Source organism: Cataglyphis hispanica, chromosome 19, assembly GCF_021464435.1.
Source record: "Cataglyphis hispanica isolate Lineage 1 chromosome 19, ULB_Chis1_1.0, whole genome shotgun sequence".
NCBI classification, from domain to species: Eukaryota; Metazoa; Arthropoda; class Insecta; order Hymenoptera; family Formicidae; genus Cataglyphis; species Cataglyphis hispanica.
In genome coordinates, this window is record NC_065972.1 from 3,090,614 (window position 1) to 3,109,601 (window position 18,988).

At 36.0% G+C, this 18,988-nt stretch overlaps 2 protein-coding genes across 2 annotated transcripts in view; both read left to right on the top strand.

The window, feature by feature from the left end:
• LOC126856550 (MIP18 family protein galla-2) overlaps positions 1-18,988 on the top strand; it is a 62,308-nt gene that overhangs the window by 43,045 nt on the left and 275 nt on the right. The gene's annotated exons all lie outside the window — the stretch shown is intronic.
• The window catches only part of LOC126856549 (caveolin-3-like), a 108,853-nt gene that overhangs the window by 10,945 nt on the left and 78,920 nt on the right, over positions 1-18,988 (top strand). The window lies entirely within an intron of this gene.

The following is an 18,988-nucleotide window of genomic DNA, read 5'->3' on the forward strand; positions in this document are numbered from 1 at the left end:
CTCAGCAATGCCGATGCACTACACTGTGCAATTCTATTCAGATCGAACAGATTAATCTTCATGTTGCCGAGAAAATCGAGAGATTGAAAATTTTAATTATTGCTCACGCGAAAAAAACTCGCAAAACGTGTAAAGTTTTTTGAGAACAATAAATTAAAAAAAAAAATAAAACTGAGTCACGCGAACGACCTTTTAATTCTTAAATGAATCGTACCATAAGATTGTATCCTGATTAATGCATTTCTGAATTAAAGAAATGAGTTAAATTTTCACATTGCTATAACAAATTTTTATTTAATTTTTTCAACTTGATCGAATTTTTAAAAAATTGTAATATCTATTTATATATACAATATATATTGCACAAGATTTACTTTATTATTTTAGAAATATTTTTGCGATATATCTTGAGATATTTGACGCTACGAAGGTTCGAGAAAATTTGAATTGCAGTTTGCATGACACCCCACGCGATTTGAACGCGGACGTGTCATTCACCGCGAAAGAGAAACCGCTCGAGCGGTGCATTTCTTATTACACGAGCACGGCGTCGTACCGGATCGGTCAGGACATTGGCCTTCCACAAGGCGCGCGCGTGCCTGCCTGCCTTCCGACTTTTATGTAACTCATTCCAAAGCGAAACGCACGCTAACCAGTCGGACACTCAGCTACGCTAATCAGACACCTAGCCTCACTTTCACGCAAGCAATCACTTTGTACATATATAATCCGCTAATATATATTACGGATTAATTAGATATGTTTATATGTAAGAGAGACGCCCGCATCGATTAAATAGCGGTGATAAAAGAGCGACAAGCCAATTTAAATGTGAAGTAATGGATGTGATGCAGTTGCGTCTATTTCTTTGCTTAATAATATCGAGTTTATAAATTTTTATTGCCGGCAATTTTCGGCGATTGTTCTAGATTCATGATTTTCTATAGAACATCCGGTATGGCAAAGCTACTGATAACCGAAGACGTTTAAGTGTAACATCGATAATGTATATATACGATAACGTTTACAGATAGTTACAACTTGTTTACTTACTCGAGCGAGTTACGTTTGCCATGCAATCGCAGAGTCGTAAGAACAAGCACTGACGTTACACGCTATTATACGCGGTGGTGCCTTTGTTGACCGTAAAGCGAATATATGTATACACACAAACTTGTATGTGCAAGTTGTTCATATGCAGCGAAGCACACATGACACATTGCATACGTTTACGTTTATCGCGAATAAATGAAAGTTTTATTTCTTCGGAGCGTCTTAAATTTATATCATTAAGGAATGAAAATAATGGATTACAAAAAAAGAATGAATTTTTTGTATGTCTGACATGTAATTTTCTCCATGCCTAAATATGTATTTAAGATTTTTACGAAAGAAAAATAATAAATAATATAGTAGTAAGTAAAATAAATAAAATATTATACTAATTAAAAATAAATAATATTACAAAAATTATAAACATCTAAGAACAATTCCTCTGTAAAATTATATAATCTCGACATTAAATTTGAACTTTTCTGAATATCAAATTTAGATTTTTTTTTTTTTACTTACGTTTCGATACTCGCGTGCGACACGCGTCGCGTGACACCCGCTATTGCGCGCAATCAGTTTATCTCTCGCACGTGCGTACACGCGCGGTTTTCCCTTCCTTCCTCCCTTTGCTCTCTTTCTCTCTTACAACATGCGCGTCGAGCATCGAGAGTATCCAGAGTCTTACTCGTTGTGGACTCGTCATGCGAGTCAAGATTCGCGATTATTTTAATCCTTTATGCATCCTTCCAGGAAGAAGACGATGCATGCGCGTTAGAAAATAATTACGACGCGGTTGTAAACTTATATAATTTGCTATTAATTCACTTTTACCTTTTATTTGAACAAGGACTCATTGTTAGAGACGCCTCAGTTATGAATCTCATTATTATTTATTAATTATAATTAATTAATATTTTTACGATGTATTGTAATATACAATATAAAAATTTGTAATATATATATATATATAAATACTAATTTGAAGCCAGATCGAAAATACTTGCGTGTTATTTAAAAAAAATTTCAAATTCTTTAATCTCTAAAAAAATATTTTTTTTGTCGCGATGCGAGTGCAAATTAATGCTATTGTTACGACTTGATCGGCTCGGTTGCCTTCATCGATTACGACACCGATTGTAACGACCGGCGTAGAAATGCTAATGTTGTGCCGAGTTAGCATCGACACCTTTTTCAATTCTCGTCGCTTTCGTCATCGACACGCCAGGTGTCAACAACCTATAGCAGGATGTGCGACATAAACGCGTCTCTCATCTCCTTCAGGTTAATTTTACTTTCAATTTTACTCTCTCGATGATACACGCCATGACACATTTCGATGCTTATTTTATATCTTAACTAACGTGATGTTGTGTTCGCGATAATAATGGCGCACCACCTGTTTGTGTCACTCGGTTGTGTCACTTCGCAAAGTGATATCGCGTGCGATCGGCTTAGAAATAACCATAATTAATGATCAAAAGTATGGTGAAAAAGTTTCAATTAATTTCGCCGGGATTTGTGAACCGTAAAATCTAAGTTAATTTAAAGTGTTCGTTGCAATAGATTAACAGGATATTGAACTTAATTATTAGTAGCATATATATATATGTAATTTTGCGGAATGTATGCGGTAAGATCTAAGATTTAATTAATGAATAAATATTAATTTGATTGATGTAGCCTTGGATTATACATTTGATTATTTATACTTGCCAATAGCACTGACATTTGCCACTTCTATGCAAGAATGAGTATTTTACAAATTTAAATTATTCTTTAGCATTACATCAACTTTCTATACGCAACACATAATTCAAAAGATAAGAATAATTAAATACTTGCGAAAGTATAATTAATTTTTTTTTAATCGGTCACAAAGTAAGATTGTAATATACACATTTTACTTGAGTTATTCAAGTGAATTATTTCAAGTTTATATTTGTATAATCTATCTATTTATTTGTTTATTTAATTTTTTGATGTAAAACATAAATTACACAAGATTTGTAGGTACAACATAATAAATAATTAAAACAAGAGAAAAAAGGCAGCACTATTAAGTATAAGTAATTGTTCAACATATTTATTACAGATGTTTTCTTTTTTCTACACCCTTTTTTATTTTTTTATGTATTTAATTTGTCAAGACTATTATACTAATTGTCTTGATTTTTTGCATCAACAAAATCTTTTTTCTCTTGTTTTTTCAAATTTGTTCTCCCTTAATTTTCTTCTTATTAATGATAAGATGCTAGATAAGTTTTTATAAAAATTTATTTGAATCTTTGTCGTATGGAATTCGCTGAACATTATTGCATTATCCTTCTATAGATAAAAAATTAACGAATTATAATATTTTCTAAATTGCATTCTTATATCCTTTTAATCTTCAGACACATTTCTCATTATTAAAGAGATAGTAATTGATATATCTCTTCTCAGAGATGTTTTGCTCTCTCGTTATCTTTATACTCGGTATCCAAGGGAAAATTCGCCGAACCAGTTTTTTTCACGACATTGTTTTTTCACGATAATGTGACATTGCCGGCGCTTTTCGCGATCGCGGCGCGCATTGTATGTGTGAGAGCGAGCGGGTGTTCTCGTCGATGGTACCGGCGTAGAAAGTGGGTCGCAGAAAGCAAGGCCACTGACACTGGCCGCAACACATTGCGTCTTTCTTCCGGCGGCGGTAGCGTGATTCCTCCCTTCTTCCCTTTCTTCCTTCCTTTCTTCCTTTAGTATGTGTCGCCGTCTCCTTTCTCCCTTTGTTACGCTCGCGTCTCGCGAGAGTTGCCGTCATTCGGTCGGCGGCTTCGGCGAATTTGCGTCGTAATATTTGCCGGTGAAAATGTCGGAATGACGACGACGATGAATGTTCCTTCGTTCGTTATGTCACGAACAGGTCGTCTCGATTTCGCGCCCAAAGGTCCTTTCTTTCCGCTCAAAATACGATCAATATCACCGCGTTTGAGGCCGCAAACTTGATCGAAATTGGGCCGGATCTTGTCGTGCCGAAACGTAATTCTCGTAAATCGATGTAAGCCAATATTTTTTTTACTTATTTAATTTGGATATTTATGTAAAATAGATTAAAAATTATATATATATATATATACATATTTAATTATGTGAGAGATTTTATATTATATAAATATACATTTATAATTATTAAGAAAAAACTACGTAATACTGGAATAATTATTACATTTTAAATTTATTCTATGCGATTCGATGCACTATCGTATAAATTTTCCACTCAAACATGATTTTGCCTTTCTTTTTTGCAACGAAAACCCACACAAGGTGAAAAACGATTTTCCTCATTTCGCGCGCTCACTTTCTCTGGCATACTTGTTCCGAGGATAAATCTGCTTGCGGAGGCTCGATCAATTTGCAACGTAATAATCGGTGTCGATTCTCACTTTATGAATTTCGTGAATCAACGATGCGTCACGTCATTATTTTTTTCGGGTGATATAACAATGAATCATTCTGTGTCTCTCATTAGTTAACATTAGTACTTTGACATCACCGAAATTCTTTAGTTACTTTTTTCTCGTCTTATTCGATATATTCGAGATTTTGCCTATTTTAATATCAATTGATTTAAAATATTAAAAATCCGTTGCGCGCAAAAGATTTTTAATCATTCCTTTTTTTTTCATCGAAAATTAATGACAGTAAGTTTTGTTAGATTTTTTTAAATATGTATTAATACCAATCACGTGACGCAAGGCGTCGCTTCTCGTAAGAAAATAATTGCACGGTTTATGTATGGATAGTCGATATAATCCTGTCGACGGTTGGGATTTCGCTCAACAATATCGAAGAAAGCCCGCTCGTTTCATTTGTGCACTGACGTTGTCGTAAATCCATCTTGCCAATGACCCCTGGAGAAACTCTCACTCTGGTCTACTCGCTGCCTTTCCCCTTTCCGTTTGCTTGTCCCTTGACGAATCTCGTTACACGATCATTCATTCTTTCGAGCCATTGTCAAAGACAAACTTTTAATAGTAAATTGTTTTCAGCTTAGTCTAAGTCTGTGTATGTTCGAAGAGAGTCCACTGTATTATATTTCAAATTATATCGGATAATCTGAATATTGTGACGAATCGGATTATTCAGAGAATTATATGTTTGATTTTTGGCGATTAATTGAGATTCAGATATTAACTGGATTATCCAAGGATCAACTGATATTTGTTATGTCAGGAAATTATTTATGATACTTTACGGTAGTTCAATCTAACATGTAACTTAGAATTTGATATAATATATATTTGCGGGATAGATGTATTAGACATTAATGTCATGAGAAAGTATTCGTAAATGATGTGTAAATCAAACATAGTTTCTAAACTAATACGAAGAATGAATATATATTCTCATATATTAATTCAATATTAATAACAATTTAATAACGCAGTTTAACATTAAGTAATATGTTTTAAAAATATTTAGGATGAGAAAATTACGATTAATTGTTTATTAAATTAGTGGTATCACGTTGTTATCTTTCTAATGGAAACTTCACGAGAATAAAGAGAAATGCAAATTAAAAATGAATATTTAAGATGCAAAATTTAGATTTAAAATTCACGTAACCAAATTAGCAGTACTTACGTTTTAAACGAGATTCCAAAGATGAACGAAACACACAAAGTTTAATATGAATAATTATACTTAACTATATATATCGTACTTGTGTTTATGAAAAAAATCTTAATATTAGTAAATAGATGAGTAAGAAATAGAACAAGAGATTGATAAGAGAGATATGAGTAAACTTATCACTGTCGTAATGGCTCTGTTAATAGAGATGTCAGACATCTTTTTGATAATTTTATTATAAGATAACAAAGAAAGATGGGTAAGAAACTGTTTGTTTGATTTGCGTAATCAATTTGACGTTATTGTGATTCATCGGACGCATAGTCATTCTGCGTTTTAATTAGGCAGAGAGAAACAGAAAATACATCTACGAATACGAGCTGGTTTTTCCCTTTTTCCATAAACAGTCAGCGACTCGCGGCATAATATTATTGCTTTAATTTCGCGGCGATAAAAAAATTATTGCAGCGACGCTGTTTGCGTGACGTTTCCTTTTGTCCATTTTCGCGTAGACGTGTTTCCTTATTCTTGCAATTTATACAACAAAAACCTAAGCGAAACATGACGAGATTACCATTGGCATTAAAAACATCTTGTTACACATGTAAAATACGTTTACTATTTTTCGCGATCTCGGATCGTTCCATCTCTATTCGTTTTTGGCAAATTCTTTTCTCGTTCGCGGAAAAATTTTGATGTAATTTAATCGATGATAGAAATTCGAACAATCTCAAAATTGATGACGACTTTTTAGAGAAGGAGAAGGAAAAACGGCACGAACGAGAATAAAAACTTGGCGGGAGAAATTAACCATTCAGTCATTAATTTAATTACAACGTACGATCACACACATACTCATGTCGTCTCTATTATCGGCCACTTTCACGTCGTAACTAATGTATTACCAGTTTTTTTTATTTTTTTTTTTTTTATTTTTTCCCCTTCACGTGGAGGTGCATTGTTTCTTTACGTAAAACGCACTCGGAAAAATGTGAAAGCGATCGCGAGTAACGTCGTTGAATTATGTAAATTGTCACTCGCTGACGAAAATTGTTTGGAGAAATGTATCTAGAGAAATTTGCGACGTTGTAAATTAAATTATCTTTTGTTATAAACTTTTTAATTTTTTTTTTTTTTTTAATCAAGCAGTCTTTGCATTTTAGATCGCTAAATTAAAAAAAAAACTCCATGTAGATTTTATAAAGTTTCCTGATCAATCTCCGAAAAATTTATAATCAAATTTTCATGCAGAAATTGTGAGAAAAGAAAGGATGCATTTATGATATGAAAGGATTTAGCGGAGAGACCGCAAAGAAGAATATTTACGATCTTTTTACATGACAATCCGCATATGCGCCTACCATGTCTATTCTTAACGAAAACGTGTGGCATGACTTTTTTTTCACACGGATACATCATTGGCCGGATCGCCTTGGATCGTTGCGGCCCAAATCTCTTTCAGAAGAGATGACTGCATCTCTTTCCTCGAATTTTCATACTCGGGTTCTCATCCGCCAATACTTAATTCATTCGAATCGCGAGACAAAGGAGATGATATCGTAATAGACAACTAGACAACTGCATCTGTATGTAACAAACAAACATCCTAATCGTTTCGTTCGCCGTGCGTAAAAAATTGATGCGTATTATCTACATAACTCGCGATTAACGAATCCACGCATTTATGTGCATCGCGTGTGACATTGAATTATAGAAAAAATGACGGCAAGAGAAACGAGGTCTCACTCTCTCTTTCTCTCACTTCCTCGCGAGCGGGAATCGGACGCTGAAAGCCCTCGAAGCACTTGACGTGACCTTGCTTTGTCACTGACCTGTCCTAGGCGGTGCTTGCAGGCTGGTGCCATAGCAACGCACTTGGACGCGCGTTGTGTGCGTGTGTACGTGTTTACGTCGAGTCGCGCTCTCTCGGTGGCTGCTCGTTCGAGGGCGGCCACCCACTCACTCGACTTTGATTCCGTCGACTACGTCCGTTGACGCGTCCCGTCCGGTGCAATGGCATCTTAAATTTCGATTAAAAATAGCGCCTCCGCGAAATAAAGGCGAGGTTCGCGAATGCCGCGTAAAATGTCAGCTTAACCTTGGAAATAACAAAATAAAAAGAAGGAAAAAAGTAAATTGAAATAATTATGCAACGAATGCAAATTTGATGTAATATTATAAAATCTGTGACTTTTGTCAATTTGCTGTTACAGAAGGTTTTGATATTTTGCCATGATATGCTTATTAAATTTTTTAGAATTAAATTTTTATCGTAAAAGATAAGGCCAGAACTTAGTTATGGTTTCTTTTTTTTTTTTTTTTTTAATTAAATATTCTGACTATACGTGAAATTAATCTCTATAAAGACGACGCTTTTCATGATTTTATTAAAAATATCTCTCTAATATTAAATAAAAGTTTTAAAAAGAGTGACATTTGTAAATGTAATTAAATTTTGAAAAGGCAATTTAAATATATGTCGCGCTTACAAAAAGTTTATTACGCACTAACATCTGTGTATCTCGTAATTGTTTATCGTTACGCAATCGAGAAGATCGATTTTAATCACTTAGCATCGTGAGGCGAGGGATATCTGCCGATACGAACCGTGTTCTGAATAGGGTCGTTGTACGTTGAGGAACGTATCTGGTCGGATTGTCGAGATGAAAATAACTTACGAGAAGAGAAGACAGTTCATAAACTGCGCGGTGCAATATTATTGTCCTCCCTCTCCGTTCCCGCGTCTATGAATATGAATAAATCTGCATTCATCTTTGCATACGTGTTTAATTCTTATCGCACAAATTTCTCGCAATTTACTTTGTTAATTATCGCATAAATTGAGTTAAACAAAGTTGATTCTGATTCCCGCGATATTTTATAAAAAATTTATTTCACAAATTTAAACATCATTTCTCCCAGAAAACTCGATTTATACGAGAATATCCTTAATTTCTTTTCTTTTCTCTGTATGTAATTTAAATATTTATAGCATTTTATATATGTATAATATATTAACGGTAAAAGATATATAAACTAAAAATCAATTGTAATATCAATTTTATTTAGAGATTTATGTCATCTGTTTCGATACATATTGTCTTTCATAATTCAATTTATGAAAATATCATGCAGTGAAATGCACAGAATGTTTGAAGAATCATATTTTCAAAGAAAAATTCTTTTGTTAATAAATCGATTTTAAACTAAAAAATAATGTCTAAAAAATAACTATAAAGAGGATTTATGGATTTTATTTATGGATCTATACACATAGATCCTAGAACTTTTCATTATTTTTATATTTACCTGTCCTTTTTTTTACATTTATCCGCTCTTATATAGAAACACATCTTCTTTATTATATCATAAAAAAGAAAAATGTACATTATTTTTAAGAGAAAGCAGAACTAATGTATAGGTATATATTTTTGTGCTTCTGCGTTTTTTACTTAACGCCTTCTTATCAACTTCTTTGTTGCACGTGCCATTTGGTCTGTACACATCATGATTCTTGCGCAAAATAATTAACGTAATGTCATTTTTTGTGATAAACGTTTAATGTAAAATATGTTTTCGTGTAATAAATGTTAGATTAATATATATTAAAACTAATTTATTGTTCGATCTACGCATAACATTTTCCACCTATAACTAAATCATTATTATACGAATGATTTATTAATGATTTATTTATGAAACATAACGCGACATGTGCCGCACTTCAAAGAATGTGAACTAAAAATAACTTTGTTGTTCACACTGATGAGTTTTCTTGCCCGCAATTAAATTAGTATTATGCGATTAATTTACGAGCTGAGAATATTTATTATAATTAAATTGGCAATATCGATAAAATTAAGAAGAGAAGTGATGCATGCAAAATAATATATTATCATAATATGTTGCATTAATAAAAAAAATGCGGCTCGTGTTTTGCATATCATTAACAAACAAAGCCACGTGTCGAATTAAATCACACACACACACACACACACACATAATATTACGGCAATTATATTAGTGTATTATGCGATTAATTTTCTACTTGAGAGCAATTAAAAATTGGCAACGTCGACAAAATTAAGACAGAAAATAATGCGTTCGAGATAATACATCGTCATGATGTGTCGCGCATCAATGGGAAAAACGCGGTTCGTGCTTGTTCATTGGTAAACAAAGCTAGCACGTGTCGAGCTAAAACACATATAATTTTATATTACACACACACATATATGTATATATCACGGCTATGATTTTGTCAAATTGTTAAAACGAAGAAGTCTCGCGACACGCGCCAAACGGATGCAACGTGATTCGACGTAATCTATTTTTAAGTATGGGCAGGCTGCATTCATCTCTCTGCATCTCGTTAAGCGGCACGTCTTGCATAAATAATCAGCGACAGATAATACGCATTTTGATAATTTGCGCTTGCATCGAACTCGTTCGAATGGCGGTTATTTTTCGCAAAACTCGCCGACGCGAATCGCGCCGATATATCGGAAAAACAAACAGCATAATATCTATCAATTTCCTTGGAATTGGCTTAAATCGCCGACCGATACGCAGCATCAGTGAAATAATATTGATTCGACGAAAATATAAAGCGCTAAATTGTGAATTCTAACGACCTACGCTGTGGTAATTAGATTTTGAAAATGAAAAATTTGACGTACTCGTACCAAGAACGATGATTCGCTCGCTACTTTGAGCGATTAATCGGTTTTTCTTCGCAACTCTATGCCAGCATTCATTGTTTTATTTGTAGAATACGCGGTATATATGCGCGATAGCGCCGATAATGATGATGTTGCAAAAGGAAAGCGTTTAATTGGGCGTCCGCCAAGATAGTAACGCATTTTCTCTGTCGGAAACAAACGGTACACTCTTCTCGAATCCACGCGCGCTTTTTTCCGCTAACACGATGTCGTAACAGCTGACGCGCTCTTTTGAGATCTCTCTTGCGACGTTATATTTCAAACAACGACAAATATATTTATAAAAAGTGCGGCTTAAGATTATGTCTTACTCTCTGAGGCTGAGCCTTGAAGAGAATTAGATTTCAATATAATCCACAGTTTACCAGTTTGTACGTGCAATATTCTAATATTCGTAGATCTTTTTTTTTTACTTGCAAAACACCATAATTTAAGAGTGTTTAAGCATTCCTTGAAACCGTGTTGTTTGATAAAGAATTGCGTCCTTTTTTTAAATTATTTTTTTTTTAAATATTTTTTTTTATCAAAGAGAAATTTAAATTTTTTTCGAACCCAAGAGCATCCGGTTTCATCAGCGGACGGATGCGCCACAAAAAAAAATATATATATATATATATTCCACGAAGCTGCTCGTGATAGCGTGCATGCGCGTGCGCGTCTGTCATAAAAATAAGTACACAGCATGCCATGTTGCTGCATAACGTGCGTAAGCGCGCAATGGCGCCCGTTTTTTTCCGCCTCCCCTGCCCCCGCCTTTCCCGTTGGTTTTTGGTATGCAAAAAACACGCTCAACACGTGTAGATGCTCCATTTCTTTCGCCTTGTTTATCGAACCGAGAGGTCTATTTATGTAATAAATTTGGGTGACTGATACGTTTGCGTTACACGCGTCAATATAAAAAACTGTATATATCGGATTACTTTCTATTTAATCGTTTTTTTTTTTTAAATATTAATAATTTTTTTTCAAATTATAGCACTTTTAAAAAGAATTTAAATTTGGAGAATTTAATTATACTTTTTAACGTTTTTTGGACGGTATCACACTGAGAGAAAGAGAGAGAGAGATGGAAAAAATAAGTGTTTAAAATATGAAACAAGAATATTTAAAGATTTGGCGTAGTAGATTGAAATAGCTTTTCTAATTATAAGAGCAATAGAATATTTGAATATTATTTTGCAACAAGAATTTGTATTATTTATTTTATATTTTTCTCTTTTATGTGATTTACGTTTCTCACTTTGTCTCTCTTTGAGACTCGTTTGTATATTCACCTTTTATTAAACCATGTTAATTGTTTTTATAAATTAACATGATATAATAATGACATAATTTCTTTTGTTCGTATATCTCTGTTATTTTCATGAAAAGTAAATTTTCAAATATTTTATTTTATTATTTAATTTTTTTTTTTTTAGTGAAACTATTTTCTTAATCGTTTTGCTCATATCTAATAAATATATATTTCGTAAAAGATAAATTGTTACGTGAATTGGAGAGAGGATTAACGTACTTTGGCGATCATACAAGCCCAATCGTTGCATAACGCGTTCTTGTCTGCTCGAACGCGCGAACGAGCGCTTGCACCGGCTTTAACCGCAGGCTTCCCCCCTAGCAGATTCCAGAGGAAAACGGGGAAGAGAGAGAGAGAGAGAGAGAGAGAGAGAGAGGGATGGGATCCGGGGGGCGAGGGGGAGGGGGAGAGATCGGTTTCCTCCTCTCGTCTCGCCAACACGCCGCGCCGTCGCGGAGAGCTCTCGAGAGCTTTCGGCCGAGTGGCTGAATTTGTCCTGCATAGGGGGCATCGGTACATTACCCGGGTGACCTTGGCTGGTGCGGATCGCGACGTCCGACGCTGTTTGTGCATCGCCGGTGCCGAGGCATTGCACCTTGCTCTATCATGCGAGCGGATCAGCTGTCTCGCTCGCGCGCCCGCCTCGCCGCATTTGTCTCACTCTTTCTCACGCCCTCCTACTCTACTACGCAGCGATTCTCTTTCTTTCCTCCTCGCTTTCTTCGGCAATTCTCCGTGCGAATCTTCGTGTAATCGCTCGGCAAAAATCTCATCGCATTAGTCGTTATTAATATCTCATCGTCAGAAATCGAAAATGTCTAAATATAATTCTTACAAATCTCGATGTTATCGTTATGAGGAAAATAATGTTACATATGTTTATTTTTAAGCGTGACGATTAAAATGTACATCCTCTATTCTGTAAAAAAATTGCTTATCATAAATTTATTTATGAGCGAAATGAGAGAAGATTATGACAGATTGAAAAGATTTTATTAAGTCCTATTTTTTTTATAAATTCCTTTTTCTTTGCTATTGCCATATTCACTTCAATTATACCTGATAAGAAAAACATCGTATCGAAAGATTACAAGTTAACAGAGAGAAATGTCGGTCTTTGTGTTGGTTAATGTAGGAAGATTTCCTTGAATTTTTCCTCTCTTTTTTTTTATCGTGAATTTTTTTCTTATCGCTTTCTTGCTTCCTCTATTTTTTTTTTTTCATTCCTGCTCGTTAAATTAAAACGCATTTCCATAATTGCATTTGTTTATCGAATAAATCCGTGGGCAGATTTTCGACTATGTTACAACTAGCAAATTTTCAATTACGACCATCTCTTGGCTCCAATCGTGTTGCGCGTCGTCTCGGATTACTTCGATACCGCTCTCATCCCTTCATCCTATCCTCCTCCCCCTCCCTCTGTTTTTCTTCTCTTCACGTCCCGCCGCATCCCGACGAATCGACGGATGGAGAAATGCGGTTTCGGGTTAGCCCCCTTAACCGGTTTGGATGACTCTTTTGACGTGCGCGAGGTGCGCACGCTAGAGGCGTCTTCTCTAAGACGACACGCACTTTATACGATTTGTTAGGGCGTCTTATTTTATCGCCTCAAACGGCTATGTAGAGGAAAAAGAACGAAGCGTCGTGCACATAGTATTAAATATAAATGTTAGACGAGCCGTTAATATATACATATATATAGCCGTGAAGGTCTACCTCAGAAAAAAGTTCACTTAGCCGATATTACTCGATATAGATATAGAACGTTCGTCTCTTGAAGCTTGGTGTTATTCTTGAGATGCACATATACTGTAGTTGCATAAGATGGCGAGAAGGGGGAACGAGATAAAGGTACAAAGCGCGATCTACGTTACATTATATGCATCCTCGCAGAGAAAGAGATAAAGAGAAATGTTAGCGAGCGTATGATTTTATTGTCGGTGCATTTGTTCTCGATCTGTTTGCTCTTGATCGTTGATAACGTCTGATAACGGGGACGATTGGTTAACCGCAGGAAAAAACGACGGAAAACAATGGAATCGTGTAACGGAGAATCAGCTACACTAACAAAGGCAAATGATCGATCAATTGCGAGTAATCGCTGTCCTCCGTTGCGTAATCGTCTGCGGCGAAATTTTTTCGGCGAATTTCAACCAGGAGAGACCTTGCCTGGGCAGTTAATAATCTTATACGGGGTGTCGCGCGATTATATGTGGGAAAAAGTGATGGAGGAAAAAAAGCATCCGTCTGTCACTCTCGAGATGAGATCTCTCTCCTTTTCCTCGATAATTTGTTTGTTTAATAAATATTTGTTATTTTTTTCTAAATTTATCATCCTCGCGTACTCATATCGGCAACGAACGCGCGCGGTAATGTTGTTATCTGTAATTTTAAGACTGGACCTTGGTCAATGTCGTCGCGTCGCTAAACGATATATCGGCATTGACCTGATGTTACACTGTCATTCGTTCTCTCTCTCTCTCTCTCTCTCTCAGCCGATTGGCGGCTTCTCTTATGTCACTCACGCGCTCTGAATATCGGCCTTCCTCCAGGATTGAATAAAATGTACGCCAGACCGCGTGCGTGTTTCACGGCCGTCCAATGCGCGCCGGCGATAACGCGATCGATACTCCTTTTGCGCGCGAGACTCCCTTACTCCCTTACTCCCTTTCTCTCTCTCTCTCTTTCTCTTTCTTTCTCTCTTTCTCCGTCATTACCTCTCTCGCCGACACCAAGACAGAATCTCGTTTATTTTTGACCCCGCGAGAGAGACGGACGTCACGGCGCGACTCGGCGCTCTCGGCGATACGAGAGGTCGATATCGTTGTCGCGACAACGAACGATGCACTTCGGTGAAAACGCCGGACGGCATTCCCCGAAAATGAGATCACCGACACTTAAGCCCAGTCGTAGTTGTCGTCGTCGTCGTCGTTGTCATTGTCGTTGACATTCGCGTTTCGTCTAGCGGGAAAAGGGCTACATTTCATACTCATTTTTATGTATCGCTATGTTTAATCCTAGAACATTAACAAAATTTCTCAGAGATGCTGCTGTCATTTTTAGTTCTTTTTTAATTTATTTAAAATTAGTTATATATAAAAACAAAATATTTTTTAAAAATTATATTTTAAATTAATTTAATTCACATTAGCCTAGAGTTGTAAATGGCAATGTTATTAGTTTAATTATGTGGAAATCTTAATGCAAAGTGTATGCGTGTGAGAGAGATATTATATAATAATAAATAAATAATAAAAATTAACGAGAATAATAATACATTCAGATTCATCAAACATGAGAAAAATCTTTTGGACATTGATAATTGTGAGAAAAATAATTGATTGAGTTTATCTGCCATGCATTAAGCAACAGTGTATTCCAAGGTCAAAGATTATAGTAGCATATGATAAATATTGATCGTTAAGAGATTTTAATACATATGTAACGTCTCTGTGTGTGTTTAACAACGTACAAATATTAAATAACATACAATCATCTCAGATTGATAAGTTGACAAATCGCGAGGCAAATATACGAAATGTTATGCAAAATTCTCACAGTTTCGTAGGTCAAGAATTTTCGATTTTTTCGTAACCGCTTTTTTATATAACAGTGACGTGGGCATTGTCTCAAAATAACGTAAACGACGCCGGGCGATAAATAAAAGATACATCAACGGTTTTATTATTATGAATGTCTGTTAAATAAAAGCGCACACATAAGCGAGACAAAATTTCGCAAATGTTTACGCGCAACTGTTTTAACGTCAGGACGATGAACCCCCGACGACTTGTTTTTCGAAGTATGACATTGCAATCCATCTTGCGTCGGATCGGTGCTTGCACTTGTGTGTGTGTGTGTGTGTGTAACGATGGTTGCAGTAACAACGAGAGTCGGCTTACGGCATCGTTCGATCAACTTGAACGTATATAATCGACAAGAGATACACACATTTTCCTCGAAAACAATCGAGATACCAAAATTCCCCGAAATCGATTCGTGATATATCGATTCGCTTTGCGGGAGATGCTTTATTTGAATGCATTGTCTCGACTGCGAATCTCTCTCTCTCTCTCTCTCTTTTATCGCCGTTTAACTGATTTCGGTAATTCATAACTCAATATCGGAGCACACAGGATATATCGAGTGAATGGATATGCACACTTGGGTGTCTCGTTTTTATCTCTCATGATTATATATGATATTTTTTCCGAGCGTCATAAAAACTTTAGTATCGGCAAATGTCGGTTTCGTCTTGTAATCAGTTAATAGCACCGTGAGATATTCGTCGTAAAGAGAGGAGTTGCATTTTGCGTCGTATTTTGAAATTTGAAAAAGTAAGAGAGAAGAGAAGGTGACGCGAAACCGTGCTAGAATTTTGTAAATAACCGACACACGCGAATTTAAAGCTTTTATCGAAAATAAATGACGCGCGAGTCTTCTTTTTCTTTTTTTTTTTTTTTAAACAAACTCATACATCTTCTTCATTCTTCGAATTCTTTCCGAAGGCTGATACACGTTTCTCGGAAATTTTCAACGTAAATTTCTTTCTCTGCACACGTGCAGAGAAATAGGCTTTATATTGCGGCATTTGGCTGCAATTGCATTTTGCAAAGTGCATTAACTGTCCTCCTGTATGCATCTCGCAACGTCGTCTCGCGGCCGCCACTCGTTCCGTTCATAAAACGAGCGGAGACAGAAAACGCCGAGGGTATTTATAAATACGACCGTAGCGTTGCATCTTGCGTGTTGGACCTTCGCTTTTAGCGAAGGGAGGCGAAGGAAGGCTGTTCCTCTGCGACGATGGAAACGACGGTGTCGGTTCAGGCTTATTTCCAGGCTTATTCCAGACTCGCATGTGCAAGGTCACCCGCGTCAGTTGTTTCTCTCTCTCTCTCTTTCTCTTTCTCTTTCTCTCTTTCGTCTCTTTCGTTTTCTCATCTGTAATATCGCGTTTGCGCAAATCGTGATTCACGACGCTATTACCAATCGTTTCGAAGAAATGATCTCATTCGAATGAAACAACGAATGTACGTACTTGAAATTCCAGCTTGTCATAAAAAAAGGGACATTGTTTTCCAATGTTGTAAGAAATTATTTTAACCCTGATAATCTCGCACGATAAAATTTATTTTCTTCGTTTGATTAAAGTGAAACGAAATCAAATCTAAATTCAAATGTAAAAATAAAATTTATAAATAGATTTATATTTTTTTTTCATTATTTATATATCATTGTCGACTAAGATTTGCGCGAAAGGGGGAAAAAAAAAAAAAACTCTCCGGGCAAACATGTGTATCGCTCCGTCCCGTGTTTTTACCCGTGTATATCTATCATATTCATCGCATCATGCATGCGTGCGTATATACTCATACACACGCGGACGCGTCCTGTAACCTACCTACGTGCATTCGCAAGCCCTACCGAGCACCGGGAATGCGGCGATTATGCAACGAGAGTAGCAACGGTGTGCAACCGACCGTCTCTTGTATTAAAGACCGCTCGCTCGTCGATTTTACAAAATTTAAAAAAATCACGCGCCACAAAAATTCAAAGCCTTTTAAAAGCCATTTAAATCTCTTAAATCTGAATATATTTCGGTATATTTTCTCGGATGTTATTAACATAATATATTAATTAAATATTTTTATATTATTCTAATAATATATTGTTATATTAATATATATTATATTATTAATTAATAAATATATTACGTTGCTTAAATGGTGGACAATTTTCTCGGGGAAAAAATCTACGTTGCACCGCGTAAATCATTACTTAATATAATACTTAATACAATATACTTGTGCGATTTCTTTTTGCGGTTCGTTACATAAGGAATAATTCCCACCGTTGTGTATACTGTCGCGCACGAAAATTCAACAGAAAGATTCGGCGGTCGAGACGTCTAATGACCATGGCTCATCGACCTAGACGCATACGCAAGGTCATGCGGCCACTGCTCCAATGGTATTATAACCTCAACCTTCTTCACCCCGGCCACCGCGCGACGGCGGGGGCACCCTTCCTTCCGTCCTGTGTTCGCTCGCCTTCTGTTGCCTCCGCTCGTCTCGTCATGTGAATGTGTGCGAGCTCGCCCTAACCGCCTATCTTTTCCCTCTCCCTTTCTCCCTCCCTCCCTCCCTCTCTTTTATCAACCGACGTTACGTGTTCGAAAAAATTATGCCTGCCATTTATTCGCTGTCGAACGATGCAGGATTTATTTGACATGTAATTAAAAATCGCTCTGTGAATTGCAAAATCATCTGCATTTATTAGAATATTTTCTGCATTTGCAATGCGATTAGTCTCTGATAAAACTGTGTTTAATAGATACTACATCTTTTTTTTTTAATATAGAATACGTTAAATATTCATGATATTGAAGTGAAATTGAAGTGAAATTTAATAGATAATATTTCCAATTTTTTTTATACGATATTGCATCATTTTGAATGCCCATTTTCAATCAAGCGTTCGCAATAATTTGATTTACGGGATAAACGCAATGCGGATGGCGTTACTTTAAGTATGAAAGAAACCGCCTATATAACCGGGGCTGGAATGTGCATCTGCGAGACAAGTACGAAGAATGCAAGCGATTATGCAACTGCTAGTTGCACTGCTAGGTTCTTGTGTCATACAGGGACGCTTCTGCAGGTTTGCAGGACACTCTGTCATATGTATCACTTTGCTCTCTCGCTCGCCTCTTTCCTCGTCTAATAGTCGTTATAATAATTTCCGTTAGATTAATACAAATTTAATACAAGTAATTGAACAGCGTTATCGAGTTAATTAATTCTCAATAGCTTCCGACGATTCGATTTATTTATCAAATTAAAACAATTTTAAAAATGAACGTAATTTTTTAAATTTAGATACGCGTAAAAAAAGAACGTGTATTTATTTAGAAAAATATATTGTTTATATATTTTTTACTCCATTATGCTAATCGAAAAGACGAAGCGTTTTGATTGATCAATAAAGTGAGATGATTGCGTATTCGGGACACGTAATGTAGATGCGTTATCGATCTCTATTATGTGGACACATATTCGATTTTAATGCGATAACACGAGACCCCGGCACTACTGGGTGCTCTCCGGCGAGAGTAGTCACGTTTACGCGAATGATGTAACCAGTTCCTAGGCTTTCGTGTCATCCGTTGTCGGCTGTCATGGGAAAATACAACGACACACGTGCTGCCCGGTAATGTAGTGTCGTCGTAGTCAGTGAGTGAGTGAGTGAATCATTTGATTTCACGCCAGTTTGCAATATCCAGTGTAATGTTACTGCCTTTATGTCGCTG